The 13,923-nt window shown below is 42.4% G+C and overlaps 1 protein-coding gene across 4 annotated transcripts in view; it reads right to left on the reverse strand.

Annotated features, from left to right (window-relative positions):
* Nucleotides 1-13,923, reverse strand: part of robo2 (roundabout, axon guidance receptor, homolog 2 (Drosophila)) — a 614,701-nt gene that overhangs the window by 364,362 nt on the left and 236,416 nt on the right. The window lies entirely within an intron of this gene.

Here is a 13,923-nt window from a genome sequence, read left to right on the forward strand (position 1 = left end):
CACTTATAGGAAGTCTGAAAAACACTTTCAGTAGAAGATCTCCTATAAATAAAAACTCCCATAGACAAATAAATAAATACATTAATACCATTGCGTGTGATCACAACAGTAATTGCACATGAATATGTGTCACAACGGCACATGGATTGCACATGAATTTCACAGTAATTGCACATGAATTCCAACAGTAATTGCACATATGACGGAATTGCACATCAGTATTAGGTTAGGTCAGTATTTCGAGTGTTCAGGACTAACAGTGTTTGTTATAAAGTCTGACAGCAGCAGGAAGGAAAGACCTACGAAACCTCTCCTTCACACAGCGAGGGTGGATCAGTCTCTCTCTGAAGCTGCTCTCCAGAGCGGACAGAGTGTCCTGCAGGGGGTGAGACTCATGGTCCAGCATAGATGTGAATCTAGCCAGGACCCTTCTGTCCCCCACCTCCTGCACCGAGTCCAGAGCACAGCCCAGGACAGAGCTGGACTTCTTGATGACTTTGTCCAGCCTCTTCCTCTCCCTCTCTGTGATGCTGCTGCTCCAGCAGGCCACACCGCAGAGAAGGGCTGATGCCACCACAGAGTCATAGAAGGTCTTCAGGAGTGGCCCTGTCACTCCAAAAGACCTGAGTCTCCTCAGGAGGTAGAGCCGACTCTGGCTCTTCCTGTACAGTGCGTCTGTGTTATGAGTCCAGTCCAGTTTGTGGTTCAGATGAACACCCAGGTACTTGTATGAGTCCACTCTCTCAATGTCCCGTCCCTGGATGTTCACTGGTAAGGGGGCAGCAGAGTGGCGTCTGAGGAAATCCACCACCATCTCCTTGGTCTTCCCCGCGTTGATGAGGAGGTGGTTCCGCTGACACCAGTCCACAAAGTCCTGCGCCAGTCCTCTGTACTCCGCATCATCGTCATCCGTGATGAGTCCGATGATGGCAGAGTCGTCAGAGAACTTCTGCAGGACACAGCTGTCCGTGTCGTGTCTGAAGTCTGAAGTGTAAAGGGTGAAGAGAAAGGGCGCGAGGACAGTGCCCTGGGGCGCCCCCACACTGCAGGTCCGAGTGTCAGACACACAGTCCCGTGCTCTCACAAACTGGGGTCAGTCTGTGAGGTAGTCCAGGATCCACTCTGCCAGGTCATACTCCACACCAGCCGTCTCCAACTTGTCCCTCAGGAGCAGCGGCTGGATGGTGTTGAAGGCGCTGGAAAGATCGAAGAACAGGATCCTCACAGAGCTGCCAGGCTTTTCCAGGTGAGAGAGAGAGCGGTGCAGCAGGGAGATGACGGCGTCCTCCACTCCGATGCCAGGCCGATATGCAAACTGAAGCGGGTCCATAGCTGAGCTCACGGTGGAGCGGAGGTGGTCCAGGACCAGCCGCTCCAGTGTCTTCATCAGGTGGGACGTGAGAGCCACTGGCCTGAAGCTGTTGAAGTCTTTGGCGCGCGGTGTCTTAGGCACAGGTACCAGAGGTACCAGACAGGAGGTCTTCCAGACCTGTGGTACCACCCTCAGCTTCAGGCTCATGTTGAAGACATGCTCCATAACTCCACACAGTTCATCTGCGCAGGACTTAAGGAGCCTGGGGCTGATGCCGTCAGGTCCTGCTGCCTTCCCCACTTTAATCCTCTTCAGCTCACTCCTCACCTGTGCTGCTGTGACAGTCAGTGGTTGGCAGGGGGACTGTGTGCTGGGGGGATGGGTGAGTCCAGGCAAAGTGGGGAGCTGAAGGTCCGGGGCAGAGAAGCGAAGAGGAACAGATTCAGGGCATTGTCCAGCTGTGGAAGAGGGAGCATGCAGCTGTGCAGGGGGAGGGGCGGGTGACCGATCAAATCTCAAGAAGTGAGCATTTAAATCATTCACCCACTGTAGATCTCCCTCTGTCTGGGCAGGGGGGATTTTGAAGCCCGAGATGGTTTGCAGGCTCCTCCACACTCCCTGAATGTTCTTTTGCTGCAGCTGCTCCTCCATCCTCCTCTTGTAGCCGGCCTCAGCCTGCCTGATCTTCCTCCTCAGCTCCTTCTGCACAGTCCTCAGCTCCTCCTTGTTCCCTGATCTGAAGGCTCTCTTCTTCTCCTTCAGCAGAGCCTTCAGTTCACAGTTAATCCATGGCTTGTTGTTTGGAAAACACCGCACCGTCCGGGAGGGAACAATGTTCTCAAAACAGAAGTTGATGTAGTCCGTGATGCACTCTGTGATGGTGTTGATGTCCTTCCCATGTGGGCCATAGAGTTCAGTCCAGACAGTGGTGCTGAAGCAGTCCCTCAGAGCCTCCTCGCTCTCAGCAGACCACATCCTCACCACACGGGACACCACAGGCTGCCTGCGCACGATGGGTTCATACACAGGCCTCAGATGTACAAGGTTGTGGTCCGAGCTGCCTAGGGGAGGGAGGGGGGAAGAGGAATAAGCCTCTTTGGTGTTGGCAAAAAACAAGTCCAATGTTCTATTGTTTCTGGTTGGGCAGGTAACCTACTGGGTGTATGTTGGTAGAACAGAAGAGGGAGAAGCGTGGTTAAAGTCACCAGAGACGAGGAAGAGAGCCTGTGGGTGATGTGTTTGCAGCCTACAAGTGCAGGAGAGCAGTGCTTCACAAGCATATTCAGCATTGGCAGACGGGGCCACATAGACCGCGATCAAAATCACATGTGAGAACTCCCGGGGCAGATAATATGGCCTCATGCCAATAGTTCAATATCCGTTACATAGCTGATCCTTCACTGTGCAGTGTGCAACGACACGACGAAAACACTCAATCCAGCCGAATAAAGTCAAAACAAGTTAATTTAAAGCGATTCCAGTGCGTGTCCCGATCGTTCATGAAGTTCCTCTTTTATATAAACGTGTATATAAACGTGTACCGACGACACGCCGTACTTTAGCGGCGGCCGGAGGACGCGGGGGGGCTGGTGGGCTCACATCACAACAACGCGACGAGAAACGCTCAAATCCAGCCGAAAAAAGTCAAAAACAGTTGAATTAAAAACGATTCCAGCGCGTGTCCCTATCGTACAATAAAATAGAAAAAAATATTTACAAAATATAGCAGATAAAGCACAATAAGTGTGAGAAAAAAGAGAGAGCGTTTACACCGGGCTGCCAGCTCTACCAGCGCCTTATGACGAAATTTCGATATTTCAATATACATGCATCAAGTGCAACAAATACATTTGCAACAGACACACAACCAAACTCTGTCACTCATGTGTTGTCTAGGCAAAGTGTTCAATGGGGCTCTAGACTGACATGGTTACCGCATGTGTTCAGATTGCATTGTATAAACTTGCGTTGTGTTTTGCTTGTAAAATTACCTGATTACTAAAGAAGTTCTTTGAAATTCAAATAAATAAAAGTTTATCGTCATGAAAAACATTGCTTAATTTGTATATTTGTTTGATTTTGTCCACTCTTATCTTGATTTTACTAAAAAAAACACAAAAAAACGAGTAGCAATTTAATTCATAAATGTGTGATAAAAAAGTTAGAGGGCTAATATTAAACATATTTGATGTTTATATTGCTTCTAATTGGGACAAAGTAAACATCTGTTGAGTATTTTACCATAAAATTGTTTTATTGGGTTTAACTAAAAACCCCAAAATACAGTGGGTCCAACAGACCCGGAACACCAGCTGAGTAACAAAACAATGAACGCCATACAAGGGTTAAGGAGATAATTAAGTAATGAGGAGTTTTAACCAATGATATTTTTGTCAATTAAATTATGCCGATGCAACAACCAACAGCTTCAGAAAACGTATACCTTAAAAACCTCACCTTTGTGCCACACATATTGAGACGGCAGCGAGGCTAATGATGCGTCCTGTTCTTGAACTAACCTTCTGCCATACCACACTGCTCCTCCCCACCATTACTGTATCCTGCCTTTTATTTACAGACACATTTATCCAACAGACAAGGCCGGGTCAGGGAGCAGGCCACCCCAATTTTAACATCAGTCTGGGCTTGTTAAAACTCTTGCGGCCCCTGCTCGGACAGCCTTGGACAGTCCACCCTTGCCCTGTATGTTTTCACTACACAGAGATATACGCTTGTGACTTGTCGGTGTATAAATATTTAGCAGGCATTAGTTCTAGTCACTTTAAGTTGGTGTTAAGCAACTTTCATTGGAGTCGTTTGGCACCAGACCAAGTAATTAACCTCGCTAAATGGGGTCTGGAGGTTTGAAATGAGTTTTGTCACATGTGGTGATTCGGTGGGGATGAGGGGTAGTAGGGCATGTATAAAGCGTTTAGTGTGTGTAATGTTCAAAAAGACTGCTACTGGACTGGACAAACAAGATCATGTACTTTCAATGTAGGGATTAGGGTTAGCGCAAGCGTTCAATCACAGAAAGTCATACAGTGATTTGAGGAGGGAAGATTTTCAAAATGTAGATTATGTGAATGTTGTTCAAAGGACAACAACAAAAACTGTTGTACACTTTGAAATAAGTGTATCGTAAGTCTGCATATTATGCCATTCATATTTGCCTAAAACTTGAACTTCAAGAGTATGTCCTGCCTGATAGACCAGACAGTTTTGACCATACAACAGCTCTTAACGCCACAATAACCACTGTGTTACACTTGGCAGTAATGGAAGTTTCCAGCAGAAGATAACAAGAAATTACATCATCTCTTACCTACTGTTTGCTATACAACCATCCATCAGTGTTCTACATCAGTGTTCTACATGTACCGTATTTTCCGGATTATAAGTCACGCCTTTTTACCTAGTTTTTGCTGAGGTGCAACTTATACTCCAGAGCAACTTATTTGTGATATTATTCATTATTTTCACACTGGCATCCGCATTTCTTTGCAACGACGCAGCAACGCTCTAAGCGGCGCAGAAGAAGAACCGGCACTTCCTTTACCGCCAGAGTTTGCGGCGTTGTTTAGAAGTGACACTGAGGTTGTGATTAATTGTGCAGAGTTACAAGTGCAGTAATGTATGTACATGTAAAATCTGAATAAGTCAAAACTACTCAAGGCTGGGTTCACACTTTTGCAAACACTGCATCAAAATTGGGACTAAACCAAAGCTAATCCTGGAACTAAACCTGGACTGGAGCAGGACTAAACCAGGACAAGAACAGGACCAAACAAAAGTCTTCAATCAAGGACAATGTATTAGGTATGAACGCAGCTTTCTCTTCAGCGCACAACTGTAAACAGAGCTTGGTGTCTATGCAAGTGCTTTTGCCGTACGGTGCCTAGTGTCTGGTGTTGAAGAACAGACCGGGCACTGCTGTTTAGAAGTGACACAGAGGAAGAAGAGTTCAACGGATTTAGTGATTTGAGGTAATACTGATGTTTTGGTAAACTTGTTAGCATGTTCTTTATGCTATAGTTTTCTGAATAACTGTTAATATGTTACGTTAACATACCAGACACTTCCGATAGTTCGTTGTCTGGGCGTCATGTAGCTGAATGTGTTAGGTAAGCGTACGTAGACCTATTCATCATGTTGTTGTGCTCCAGTATTGATGGTTCATACTTGGTGTAACCCAGTCTTTCTTCAGTATCGATGGTTCATGCTTTGTGTTACTCTATCTTGTCGATGGTACCGACTGAGCGTGGAGCTGCCAATCCGGTGTGGGCAATGTGCCACTGTTAACATCTGTGTCCGTCTGTACGTCATGTAGCTGAATGTGTTACGTTAGCATACGTACACCTATTCACCATGTTGTTCGTTCTCTAATCTGTTATTATTGTAATTTGCATTACAAGATGTTCTTTGTCTTGGATTCTATCAAATACATTTCCTCAAATATGCGACTTATAATCTAGTGCAATTTATATGTTTTTTTTTCTTCTCTATTATGCCATTTTTTGCCAGGTGCGACTTATACTCCGGATCAATTTATAATTCGTAAAGTACAGTACTTGTGTCCCTAAAGGGTTTCCAGTCTGGCTGAAAGTACCTGCCCCAGAGCAGAAGTTACAAATGTTCCCAAAGTCCCTTGTTCTCACGCTGTATGAATGAGTATCAAATAGGGACTATAACTTTAAAAAAAAGTAGCGGAACTGAAAAATGTTCCAACAGTGCGAAAACCCTTAATGTACAAAATAAATATAGTTGCAGCCTTAATGTAGAGACCCCAGGTATAAATTCCTAAGGTTCTCAAACCTTTTCTGGAGAAGATTTAGACGTTACTTCTTGGTTACTATGGATCGCTTTTACCATGACAGTAACACATAGACTGAATTCTGTGCAGTGCTGACTCATAACTCAAAAAGTGCATGGGATTGAAGCTGAAAGGAAGCAAATCCACACATTATTTTTGCATATTGTTCAGATATGTTTTAGATCGCCAAATGAGTGGTCAGTGTTTAAGTTTAAAAGAGTGCATATTGCGCATAAAGAAGCCAAAGCTGTGACTCGTTTCAAACCCAAACATGTTTGAGGGGCACAGAGGCAAGCTGAACCACTCCCCCACTATTTCTCTTATATTTAGAGATGAACCAGATTAACCACATTTCCCCAAACGTCTCAGGATCCCCCTGAGACCTGAGACCCAAAGTAAACCAATATTTGAAGAATACCTATTGTACATTGTAACAGCATCCTACCATCCCCATTCCAAACCCATACAGCTCCAATCCAACCACTTTATGGACTCAATTAGAAAACAAAAACATACTTGCAGAAAGCATTGCCATCATATACTCTTCATGCCTTCTGGCATTGCTGTGAAGGCCATTGCAAAGCCCCATATGGCAGAATGATCCACACTAGGCTACATGGAGCCAAACACAATGATTATAAGGCGGCAGAATGGGATTGAGCAGGGAGGTAAATGGCAGGTTGTTATGGAAAGTGTCGACGCTTTTGTGGTATAGGTTCGGCGTGCTGTGGTGAAGGGCCTGAATAATTGTCAAAGCCATGGGCAACCACTGAGGAAACACAAGATGGATGCCATTATCTGCGCTCCTGTGGCTTGAGTGGTAATCTACAAAAAAGGTATTTCTTTGTTTACAACACATTTATCTGTTGTCACACTAGGAGCTTTTGATTGTGGAAACACAAATAAGATGAATGCAGGTGTTGAGAGTGTTGGTGAAATGGTATAATTCGCCCATAGTGAATACATCTGACTGCAAGAAAATGCATTTGTATTGAAGTGGGAACATCCCAGTTATTAAATGTATTTTAGCAATATAACAATTCAATAGTTGTACCACTGACCTTGTACATTTTGGCAGTGATGGCTGTTTGTAAATGTGCTTTAAATTAACCCTTCTATCTTCTGCTTATCCAGGACTGGGTTGTGGGGCTGGAGTCAAAGGAGCAGCTTTCCCTCTCCAGCTCTTGGGAGAATATGAGGTGTTCCTAGTGTTCCTCAATTCACAGCATCTTTTCCTCCAAAGCCCTCCTCCGGAGTATGCTCCTCCAAAGCAGAGCCTAGAGTCCTGCTAATGGCACCTGAGAGTGCATTTGGAACAGGTTCATTAGATAGATTCATGTGACTAGACCAAATGTAATAAAACATCTATAATATATTTTTTAAAATTATTTTTCACCAGTTGTTCTTGTATTGATCATGGAGAGAGTGACCACTGCACAAAGCCTTCTCCAACTCATCCCAAACACTCAGATCACTCAGGTTCTGAGCTGTAGTAGATTAGCCTTAGGCGGATTTTTGTCCAACTGTTTCTAAAAACACGTCTCCAAATTAAAACCATATTTGTTTTTAAGTATGTCGATTATATACAAAAACTTGGTAAAGGTAACATTCTCTATTTTTACCCTCAACAGTCAAAACTACTCTAAGTCTGACTGAACAAAAGGTCTTTCTTTATCCTCGCCTAAGTTTTTTGTTAAAAATGAGGGTGTTTATAGCTGATGTGTAGATTGTCAGGCTTTGTGACAGGGGAGCCTGTGAGGCCTGAAATACACTATATATCATTACAAAAATTAGTTGGCCACTTAAGTTGCAAATGTGAGATCATTATCTGTAGAAACAAGTATTTTACCACACTTTTTGTAATACTTTATCCAGGCATTTGATAAAAATGACCATTCCCTTGTCCAAATCCATCCAAATTGGACACATTTAGAAAAAATGTGATCACTTTTGACTTCTTCAACCTACTTACATCAATGAGGGCTCTATTGAAAGCTTACAACTAGGTGAATCCATTTCTTTACACAGAGACACATTTATTATGTTATTGAAATTCATATACCGTGAATAAAAACAATATTTCACAATAAAAATTGAAAAAAACATGTGTTATGTGAGCACCTTTTGCGCACAGAACCATCGCACGGCTCTAAAGTGGAACTTTTAGGAGAAACCCCATACATATTACACATCCCCGTGCTCGTCTACCCATTGGCTGTTTGTCTGTGGCTTCAAACACAGTCTGTAATCTAACTGGTTGGTTTAGCAAGGGTGGCGTAATTTGCATCTCTATGTGACACTTCATTGGCTTTACTGGGCCGTAGAACTGCCAAAAACCTGATTGGCTAATCTTGGTGTCAATCAAAAGTTAACACTTCCTGTTAGCTTCTGTATTAACATTGAGGTGAAAAATCTATTCTCTTTGATATGGGTGAAAGAAAAATTGAGTTGACAAAAACTTTTTTTCATCTTCAATGATTTGAACCCTCTCAAACATACTGACATCCATGGGAGTTGTCTTTCCACACAGTTGTTTCAGAAATGAGAAGCCACTCACTGCATCATTTGGGTTTAAATACTGTATTCCAATACCCATTCAGCAATTATCCAGTAGGAGGCTCGTACCCACTGTATTTGCTTAGCTGAATCCAAATGGTGAGAGCGGCTCTGATCCCAGTCAGTCCTCTGTCCTCTGCTCTCTCATCTCACTCTCTCTACTCCTCATTCTCCTCGTTACAGAGCTGTACTTCAGCTGTCGTTCACTGAGCTTTGTAATAGAAGATGGCGAGGTAGAGAAAATAACAAGAGAAGAGAAAGAGGGGGAGAGAAGTGACAAAGGATGGAGGGAGAGAGGAGTACTAGAAGTAGAAAAGAGACAGAGGGTCAGAGAAGAGACATAGGGGGAGAGTCGAGATGTAGAAGGAAAGCAGGAGGCAAACAGTTGGTGGCTTCAGTTGACTTACTCTAGTCTTCAGAACAGTAGACAGAGATTAAAGCAAGACACACTGTCCTGGGAGAGATATCTAAGCTTGTACCATACTAGACAAGACAATACTACACCATTCCAGTAATTTGTTTCTTTTGTTGCTTGTTACTCCTATGTCAATGCAAGCATTTTATTCATGTTTTGGTGGAAATAATATAATGCATAAAATAAAAAGACCAACAACACCACCTGGGATAGGCCCAGGATTATAAATATATAGATAAATATATACTGAACTAAAGCACAAGGTGCACAGGAAAGTGAAACTGATTGTATTGTTACTTTAGATAGTTACTTTAAAAGGGTTTACTTTTCTCCAATTACATATTTCAGAATGGAAAGTTCATTAGTTTGCCGTTCTTAGTCAAAACAGAAACAGGCCCATAGGAACAGAAGCAGTTGGCCTAGTAGTAGCTGCAGTAGAGCTGCAGCTGATCTGCTGCAGCAGCAACAGCAGTAGAAACAGCAATCATCAAAAAGTGAAGGCAGGCAATTCACTCAAAACCCGGCAAACGCGAAACACAACTGACTAGCCACATCAGCAAACAACCTGAACCAGCACATACTATACAGTGCTGGTTGTGAACAACAAATGCAGACCTAACATTCCAACACATAACGTTTACAACAGATGTGACATCGGACAAGGGAGAGGTTCGGTAAGGGGACAAAAAACACCTTTTAAAGAGCGCCACCTACGCCTGGTTGAACAAATGTACAGGCGCTTGGCACCAACTCCCTATACTCCCAACAATGATCTCCATGGAAGCAAACATGTGGCAGAAACCAGAAAAGTTACATGGAGTAAATGTGCAACCATAACCGTGGAACACCGAGCTCGTTTGCTAAATCAACACAAATGACTTATCAGCATTCAGAAGACTGTTGCTTATTTAGTAGAGATGTACCAACCAATACATTATATAACCAAACTGCCGATATTACTCAATTTCTATATAACTATTTAACATCTATTCTATCAGATCACTGTTCTTTATGTAGAAAGCCGATAACTTGGCCTTTGTGTGTCGGCTAATTTTATTCTGCAATAACCCTGTGTTATATCCCTGATATTAAACCTGGGGGTCTGCCAGTAAAGTGAGCAGACTAGCAGACCCCCGCTGCACTGCTCAGTCACATTACCTCACCCCCACACCGCTCCATCCCCCCATCCCCAGATGTCATTATTTCCTTATTACAGACCGTAGCTGAACGCGAGGGAGAGCAGCACCAAATCGTAACGTCTTAATTTAGAGCTGCGGTCACTCCAAATCCTGACTGACCCATGTTCAAACAGCAATTGTACAAATTTGGTTTATGTTAATATTTGTTGTTTCGGCTGTCTGGTGTTTATGGGGAATTAGGGAATTATAAAATAGGAGAAATGAGCACAAATGTTGCGTTTATGGAAATTGGTGCATGTGTCAAGATAAAATCCTAGCTATGCTCTCTCACGCAAACTAACCATCATGTCCTCTCTCTCACAATTTTTTTTTATGGATAATATTGTAATTTTGAAATTCAGTGGGCGCTGCTACTTGTGCACTAGAAATACAGTATAATGTGTGATAAAGAATGTACAAATAAATTACTGAATCTATGTTAGGGTTAAGGAATGTGTTGCACACTTCAATTATGAGACTCGAAGTGTATTTTCATTCTTGTTTATATCTGTAACAAAGACAAACATCTCTCAATGTCCTTGTCATGCTATCTGTTTGCTACAGGAAACAGTTCTACATTTTAACAATGTACAATAGCCAGAAATAATATAAAATTATAACAAAATATAATATACATAAATAAATCTGTGACAGACATGTGTGTTTGTTCTCTTAGAACGTTTTTAGATTTAGCAAAAGTGTTATTTGTACTCTCCTGGTAATCCCCCTTGTTTCGATTAGCATATTAGCATACAGTGATCCCTCGCTATAACGCGGTTCACTTTTCGCGCTCTCGCTGCTTCGCGGATTTTCATCATGCATTGTGTTCTGCATTCTGATTGGCTAAACAGTCTCTCCGCGTCTTCTCTACCTGTGTGTCAATAACTTTATGGATTAATATATACACGTACGTAAAACCGCTTGCCAAATTGAAGTTTGCGAGGCCGGTGAGAGCGCATGTGTGAGCTGCGGGAGAGGCCGGTGAGAGCGGCGCCGCGCGTGAGAGGCCGGTGAGAGCGGCGCGCGTGAGCTTCAATGTTTTATGGAGTATTTCATTGTATAATAACTGTAAAAAAATAAAGGTTTCTACTTCGCGGATTTCGCCTATTGCGGGTTCGTTTTGTAACGTAACCCCCGCGATAAACGAGGCTTCACTGTACTACTGTTAGCATAGCACACAGTTACAACAAAACAACAACCAGGCTTCAACATCATACTCTTAAAGACAATTTTGGCCTAAACTGTCACACCATTGCCTTATCAATGTTCACAGTTCCCATATTAACATTCGTTTTACCACTTTACCTGTAACAAAGACAAACATCTGTCAATGTCCTTGTCATGCTCTCTGTTTGCTACAGGAAACAGTTCTACATTGAGCAGACGCCCCAGATACGGAGATGATAGAGCTCCCCTTGTGGTGTGGCATAGGAACTACACTAATGCAAATCTAAGCGAATTGAACACAGTCTGTCTTTCTAAAACCAAAAATTATATCAAATAAATTATAACATGAAATAAAATAAATGCATGAATATTGTTGCACTTTAAATAATGTACTTAGCCTTCTTCCCCCACCGCCTTTATTAAGAACTGAAAATGAAATTAGCTTCCCAAAGTTAGAATCTGATACAAGCAATATACAATATACTGTTAAATAAATGAATGAGAGTTCCAGTTCCGGTATAGAGTTATCATGTCGCATCGCTATGTCTCTCTGCCGATTTAGCGTAAAAAACAACATCCTCATCGGGCTCATCTCGGACGGGGATGAGATGAGAAAAGACCGACTGGTCTACAGGAGGGAGGTGGACAGGTTGGTGTCCTGGTGCAGCGGAAACAACCTGGAGTTCAACGCCGAGAAGTCAGTAGAGATGATTGTGGACTTCAGGAAAGTCACAGTCCCCAGCCCCACCTCACTATCACAGACTCCCCCATCACCACCTAGACTCCTTCCACTTTCTCGGCACCACCATCACCCAGGACCTCAAGTGGGAGCCCAACATCAGCTCAAAGCAACTCGCTTCGAGAAGACAATGTGTGCAAAACGAACAGAGATTTGCGCTTTTTAGTTGCAAGTTTAATGCGCTGAAAGCTGACCTTAAACTGAACAGGAAGTAAGTTTACTGTAGCTAGGCTATAATGTGCCGCAGCTCCACTCCCTCTTGCAGTGTGGATTTATAAACAGACTCCCATGAGGAACTGCATTCAATTCATGTAATATTTTTGTAAATAATGCTTTGAACTGGATTAATAGCAATACTTTGTAGACTAGGTGCCATTGAATTAAGATGAAACAAGATAAGGACATGGATGAGAACGCCGCCCGAAAGTAAGTAATCATGAGTCCTGAGGTGAGTAATTATTTGTCCTTGTCGCTCTTTTTGTGTTTGCATCCTTCCTCTGTGTCCGTAATTCCATTTGCTTCTTATGATCTGCTTCATTGACAGCAGCGAGGATGCAGATGTGTAAGTATAATAATAATTAAATATACCGTAGCCAAAACATCAAGGAGAAGGAGAAACAGAAGACATAACATAACATTTACTAAGTTTAGTAGAATAACGATGTAAATGAGCACAGGGTCAATTTACCCAGGGATTAAGCAGCTCTATTATTATCCTGCTGGCTAATCGATACATTTTTGCACTATCAGTAAATAAATGGATATGTGTAATAACATGGTGGGCCCTCAGAGGAGATAGAAAATATATTGTATGAAAATCTGAAATAAGAAAATGTTAAGAGCATCTATATATGGTCGGTGAATCTTAGCGCCTGCTAGAATAAATTAAAAAACTCTTTTTATGTCCGTACATTACAAAAACGACTATGTGCAGGTCAGTTGATTGAAAGTGTAGTTTTCTTGTCATCTTAAATTATTCATTATGTTTTATCCTTTTTTTTGTGTACAGTATCATTTTACATTTCCATATCATTGGAAAGAGCATTTTTACAGCCAGATTCTTATGTCCATTCTAATGAGATGTTTCTTGAGTTAGGGTCAAAATGCCTGGGCTCTCCACACATCAATATGAATCAATAGCTCGGGTGCAATTATTAATACAGTCTCGAGCAGTTAGACGGGTATAAGACAGATGACACTAGGGAGCATTGATCTAGAGAGAAAAGGATGTCATCAAGAGTTCAATAGCAGGGGTCTATTGGACACGATGGATGGGATCGGAATAGTGAAGGCAGAGGTACAATGGCCAGTGTTAACTGACTGAAAGAGATATGAACTGTCAGCACAGCAGTTATTATTGCACACAATCAAGGGATACGCTTCACCTGATAGCCTCTATGCAGTTCAATGTTCTGTTTTGTCTCCAAGAGAGATTAGTCAATTAAACTTTATTCCGGACTTCTTGATGACAAACACAGTGACATTATAAAAATAAAAAGTTATGCGCACTATTGCACTAGACCATTGTGGTTCTGATTCTGATTGGATAATCCACATGTAGACAAAAAAACACATAATGTGTTTTACATATTTTGATACATGGAATGGAAAAGATGACAAAGAAATGGAGCCAACGGACTGAAATAACTTCTAATAATCAATATCACTTTTACTGTGAATTTGAAAATTAACACCATTGCCAGACTCTGGGATGGGTACATAAGCGGACAAGTAGTACATAAT

The sequence above is a fragment of the Eucyclogobius newberryi genome, unplaced genomic scaffold (assembly GCF_026437365.1).
Source record: "Eucyclogobius newberryi isolate DKJ021-1_F unplaced genomic scaffold, fEucNew1.0.hap1 SCAF_10, whole genome shotgun sequence".
NCBI lineage: Eukaryota > Metazoa > Chordata > Actinopteri > Gobiiformes > Gobiidae > Eucyclogobius > Eucyclogobius newberryi.